This window comes from Zea mays, chromosome 4 (genome assembly GCF_902167145.1).
Source record: "Zea mays cultivar B73 chromosome 4, Zm-B73-REFERENCE-NAM-5.0, whole genome shotgun sequence".
Lineage (NCBI taxonomy): Eukaryota > Viridiplantae > Streptophyta > Magnoliopsida > Poales > Poaceae > Zea > Zea mays.
This window is the reverse complement of record NC_050099.1, coordinates 64,218,056-64,224,346: the sequence shown is the minus strand read 5'-3', so window position 1 is coordinate 64,224,346 and position 6,291 is coordinate 64,218,056. Positions and strand designations below refer to the sequence as shown.

General features: G+C 47.7%; 1 pseudogene across 1 annotated transcript; it reads left to right on the top strand.

The window, feature by feature from the left end:
* Positions 1–803: 803 nt before the first annotated feature.
* On the top strand, positions 804–5,811 carry LOC100384132 (uncharacterized; annotated as a pseudogene). The gene is made up of 3 exons (NR_169047.1): positions 804–1,184; positions 4,669–4,858; positions 5,310–5,811. The product of NR_169047.1 is annotated as an uncharacterized protein (transcript).
* The last annotated feature ends 480 nt before the right edge of the window (positions 5,812–6,291 follow it).

Sequence of the window (6,291 nt, the reverse complement as noted above, 5' to 3'; positions counted from 1 at the left end):
ATAGTAGCACGAGCGTAATCATGCTGTTGCGTCCGAACACGACTGCTATCTTGTTGCCACTGTGCTCCTATGTGGGGTAGATGTGCGCATTAAATGCGAGTGTCCCCCTCTAGCTTTCGGGTGTGCTTCATCTCCCTCGCCTGAGACAGGTTCGGGCGAGACAGACAGGGTGATTGTAGAATGAGGTGTCCTCGGGCGAGGCGGAAATGGGAGGCATGAGCTGTGAGAGGCTTAGACGAGGTAGAGACTTGCCTGAGGTGGGAGATCCTCGGGGAGGGGTCTCGGTCATGATGGCGTTTATGGGCAAGACCACCGCAGTGGGCCTTGGGTGAGGAGGTGACTTGGCCTCCTACCTTCGGGGATTATGTATGGGCCATTAACTTTTTCTGAGCACGTTTTAAGAGGTGTAATCCGTGTACCCCTAATTTATCACACTCGACAGTGCCACATAGCACATTACATGTTTCATTACATGGTCATCAAATAGTTGTTAAGCCTTCTATGACAATATAGCCTTAAAAGTTATTAAATAGTAAAAAAGATGAATGACTAAAACTTAAGTTAATGTTTTTGTGCTAAGTTTATACTAGGTATTTTATATCCACGGGTTTAGGTGTATGGGTGAGGTGGAGCGTTTTAATATCCGTTTACCGATTGAGCGAAGATTTTTGCGTAATAAAAGGTTTACGGATAAAATATTTAATTTATATACAGACTCTAATAAAGTAAATACCTACTATCTTGTTGCCGCCCTCACTTCCGTTTATCAGGGGGACGCTAGGCGGCCGGTTTCGTCGCTTCTCCTTCTCCCTCCCATTCGCGCGAGTTTGCCCCGAAAGGAGATGAAGCAGACGCGCCCCATTCGCTTCCCATCGTAGTGAACTCGGTTCGCCTCGCCTCGCCCACCGCCGAGGCAGCGACCAGCGAGGCGTGCTCCTCCTCCGGCGCTAAGACGGGGCCGGCCGCTCGTGGGGCCTCGCCTCAGGGGCCCCGTGGGAGGCGGCGGGCCCCGAAACGCCGTCGTGGTGTATCAGGCATCATAGGGCTCGCGGCGGCGATTGTTGGCCGCGAGTTGGTCGTGTGGATGAGGCTCCAGGCGGGCCCCAGTTTTGGCAAATGGCACCAGTTCCTGCAACAACGAGGTCATCTACGCTGGCATCTACTACCCTCCCCGAAGTCTCAAGGTGCGCATACCGTTTGTTGTGTCCCCCGAATTCGCCATACGCGCAATGTGCAGGGAATCCTGATTTAGTTTATTCTAGCAATTGATGCTAGGTTGGAGTAAAGTTTGGGCGTCAATTGTGGGTGGGTGAGTGGGTCACTATGGTTTAACTTGTTTGTGTCTGTTGCCTTCCAAACTTATGTGCTTACTAGGTAAATGTCCGTACGTTGCTACGGAGTGAACATATTCTGATAAGATGCATTGAAATTCGAAAATACTAATTGCCATTTGACGGGAGAGCGTGAGGAGGGTGCTTAGGCTGCAAATATAATTATTCTTTATTTTTAAACAGTAAGTTACATGTGGTCTAGTGGTTAACGAGTAGAGGGACGTAAGTTCGAGTGCTCCCTTTGCACTATTTTTTGCGGACGCTATGCGTGGAGAGAGTAAAGCCATGATAGACTGGTAGCATCAGGTGCCCACATTAAGTCCTGTATAGAGTAGTATAGATATACGCTACCATAAAAATTAAGTTTCTCTAATTGCTACCTAAATTAAGTTTCTCTAATTGCTAATTGCTACCTAAATGAAGTTTCTCTAATTTAACTAAGTTATAAAAATACGCTACCATATATAACATCGAACTGGCTTATAAATTTATCAGGAAAGATATATTGATAGTGCATTTATTTTATTTTAGCTAGTATATGTTAATACATTTTTTCCCTAAGAACCTAGATAAAATTTGTTTTGCTGAAATTGACTACCATCGGAATGCTGAACGGATGAATAGAGCATACAGAACCCTGATCCAGCAGTATCCGCCGCTGCTCTTGGCCCTTGCCAGTCAACCAGGATAAAAGATGCGCAGATGTTAAATGCTGGAGTTGGCAATGATATGTACATAAACGTAGCACAGGGAAACTACAAGGGCCAATGGTAAATCGACGGCAGGCAACTATGAAGCTGGATGGTTCACTTGCCACCATCTTCCAGCTCGCAAATTCGACGCTTGCTCAAGTGCAGCTGCTGCGGCTCCATCGCCGAACCGTGCCCTCCTCCTCCTGCACCCGAGCTCCTCTTAAGGTCCTGGTACATCTCCTCGATCAACGGCTTCCACAGACAAACCCTCGTGTTTATGAACCAATTCGAAACCTGGTACAAACGCAAAACCACTTGAATCCATCATTACCCCATCTCGCCAAAAAAGAATCGAATTTGAAACGAGTCTGGTGGGATTTCGATCTGTGTCTGGTTCCTGGTGAGGCTGCTCCTTGCCGCCAGCACGTCCTTCTCATGGTCCTTGGGATACCTGAGCAGAGCAGAGCAGAGCGCGATTCTGATCATGGCCAACAATGTCGATAGACGATTTGCGCAGCAACGTCGCGGGACAGACTTACGGGTGTAGGAAGTTCTCGAACATCCACGCTTTGAGCACGGCAAAGGACTTCTCTGGCAGGCCACGCTGGGGCCGCCAGCACTGCTGCTCGGTGTGCCGCAGCTGCTGCGCCGACCAGTGCTTCTGTATGAAGGCCGACTCCCAGCTCCGCTCCACGTCGCCGCCCGCGGCCACCGTCACCGACGACGACGACTTGCCCCAGCAACTGGCCCTGCTCGCCGTAGCCATGATCTCGCCGGCGAGCCACCGCCTCAGCCCGCGGTACATCGCCGACACGGCGTGGTGCGCGAACGGCGCGCAGATGCCACCGCCGCCCGGGGGGCGAGTGCATCAGGGTGTTGAACCTGGTCGTCGTGCTCTGGATCTTGTCCAAGCACTGGTTACTCGTCCATCTGCAAACCATCGTCCAACTCCAACATGCTTCACAAATCTGCTCCAGGTTCATATGAGATCGCACCCCTACATATGATCCGTCACCCCCAAGAGCATTAATGGAACAGTTGGAGATCAGGCGAAAGCGAAATTGACACAAGGGAAACCGAATTCAAGATGGCAGGAATCACCGCAGCGTGCATCGTAACTTTCTCCAGCTAGTATCGTGCAAACAATCCTCCAAATAATTAAGGGGGGAAAAAGAAGAGTGCTAGCGTACTGTCACCAGCAATTTGACATGGGCATTTAAGGTCAGCGAACGCAGAACGATGCATTAGTAAAAAAAGATAAACCGTAATAACGAGTAAAAGAAAGCACATCTTTTTCCACCCTACCACACTAAAGCGGTGCAGAGAAAGGAGTAAATGACAAACCGGGAACTCCCAGGACGCCGCAGATCAACGGAGACCATGGCAAGACCCGGCCAGAAAGCAGAAAGAACATCGAAGGCGAGAACTTAACGCAACGGGGGGTGGGGGCAATTGCGTCACCTTGGGGAGAATGTGCGTGTCCACGGTGGGGGTGGTGCAGTCCAAGAAGCACTGCAGGTTGGACGGCGGCATCCCCTACCCCAGCCACTACCCGCCCATGCGCCCCCTTTCCCTTCCCTCCTCCTCGGCTCTCCACAAGGCCCTTGTCTCTGCTATCACCCTCACCCCCACAACAATCCGCGGCGCACCAAATCGCTCAAGGCACACCGCCAACAACTCCCAAAGAACCGAACCGGCAGCAGGAGAATCCAACAGATTCCTCTGGCACTATGCGCTACTCTGCAAGAACCGGAATCGTGGCGCTGGGAAGACTGAAGCGCGGAGGAGGAAGACTGGAAGAGGAGGAGGGGGCTTTATTCGAGCTGCGGAGGAAAGGGAGCCGGAGGAAGGAGGAGGAAAGAGAAGGACACGCAGCGAAGCAAAGCAAACCGAAGCTGGTTTCATATGAGATCGCACCCCGCTGCGCTGCTCCCTTAAGGATTCATCTTGGAGCTCTGACAGACGGCGGGCATCACGGCGCGTCGGGGGAGGGGTGCCTGAAGCGGGCGGGATACCCGGCGGCGCGACGCGCGCGGGCGTGATTCGCGGGCGGGGGAAGACGCGCGCCGTGGCCAAAATCGCGGGCGGGGGCACAGTTCGGTGGTGGACGCCCTCCGTGTATCCTTAAGGATTAGTAGAGATTTGTTTGTTCAGATTTAGACAGGCGGAACAGTGTTGTATAGTATTACGGGCTACAGATAACCATTTTAACCATTTAGCGACCAATGACAGATGGCACCTGACACTTACTATTTTGCAGCTTTATCTCTTTCGGGCTTGTCAATTTATTTTAGGGGGTGTTTGGTCTTTAGGGACTAGTTTTTAGTCTCTCTATTTTGATTCTTGTATTGATGCAGACTGATGCTAAAGACTTGGGAGCAAGTATATCATATAACACAACAGTTATCAGTGCGTGTGTTGTATCCAAAGGCCTTGAACTCCATGTTGGTCGAACCAAAGAGCTGCAGAATTATCATGTAGGGTGTCATGTGAATGCACAACTTGCTTTGCTTCCGACGCCTGTGAAAAAAACTCAGCATGTCTGAGTGCAGTTCCACTTGCCAAACGATTTCATGACCTCGAACAGGCATTTGGAACCTGGTTATTCTGGCAATTGCTGAACACTTTGTTTGAAAATATTTCAGGAGAAAGGGCATTCTAGCGAAGAGAGGGCTACATAGCTCATAAGAATTATTATTAGCCTTGTGGCTATGTGCCATTCACTTGGGGTTATGCACCGTGATCTGAAGCCAGAAAACTTCCTCCACTTGGATAAAGAAGATGATTTGTCAATAGAAGCAATCGATTTTGGTCTATCCGTGTTCTTCAAACCAGGTAGGACATAAAAATTGATGTGTACCAAGACATTCTTGAATTATTGTTATTTTATTTAAAGCGGCAGATTGATGCCATAGCATTTACATATCTACTTTACTTAGAAGATATTTACCTTGACATTAGTGACACCTAATATTATTGTCTGCCAGCATCCTTGAGCCTGACTCTATGAGCAAAAAAAGTAGTCTGCCACTAAGCCATGACCTATGCATTGTACTATCTCATTCATCTGAGATTCATATAATTATTTACCTTGGTAGTGTGTCTGCTTATTATATGAAATATGGTGACTAAATAAGTTACGGTGTGCTATGCGCATGTGCCCCTGTTCGCAAAGTTTATTGTTGCTTATCAAACTCAGTTCATATCGATCAATTTTGCGACCTGTGTGAAATTTCGGATGGGTTTATGGATTAAACCTTAATTTATTTTATATTCAAAACTGCAGGTCAGGTTTTCACTAAGCTGGTTGGAAGTCCATAGACCCTGTAGTACAGAACAGTCATCGGAACATGATCACGCGTTAGAATTATTGGAGTGGAGCAGCTCACTCGACAAAAATGTGTCACCAACCGATGATTTATTGCATTGTCAACTGCACTTAATGTTCTTAGTTGTTGGGGTCTTCTTCTCCACTGAAGGTCCTTAAGTCATAAACACCTTCGATAAAATGCCACAAGAGGTCCGCCTCACTTCCGCCGAAGGTTCTCAAGACGAAGATCTCGGAAAGAAGCAGAAATGCAGAACGACGAAGCTAGCTTCAGCTCAAATCAAGCAAAGAAGGAAAAGACTAGATAGACCTTGCTGGTTTAAATTGCTTATAGACAAATGTTCAAGGGCATGTATGTAATTTTACCTGGGCTGCGTCCCGTACCTAGAAATAGATGAACAGTATCACCGTACTGTTTAAGCTGGATTATAATTACTCTCTCGCATTCACGCCTTTGAGCAAGTCGAATGTATCAATGTAATATTAATATTGTTAAATATTCATTTATGTTTTATAGAATGCAAATATAAATGAATTAATAAGATGCAGTTATAATCTTTATTCTTTCGCATTCCTATTCACATATTAAATAATGATGGTATGTCACTCTTGACCTTCGTCTGATGAGCATGATAACCGTGTGGGGATAATACTTCGGAAGACGAAGGTCCTTAATCTTTAACGATTGTGTTGCTTTGTTTTTGATTCACATCATTTGAGAATAAGTGACCAATATTGGCGTCCACCTCCGGTGAACTCACTTCCACGGTTGCAACAATGGCTTCGCAAGACAACCAAGCTCTGGCACCTTTGGCTACGAAGCTGGTCCTCCCAATCACAGGCGGCTCAAGTTCTGAACCAGCCAATAAGAAGCAGAAGAAGGAAGCATAAAGAAGGGTACAACATGTTGGAATGCAAGGACCTTTCATCAAGTCCAAAT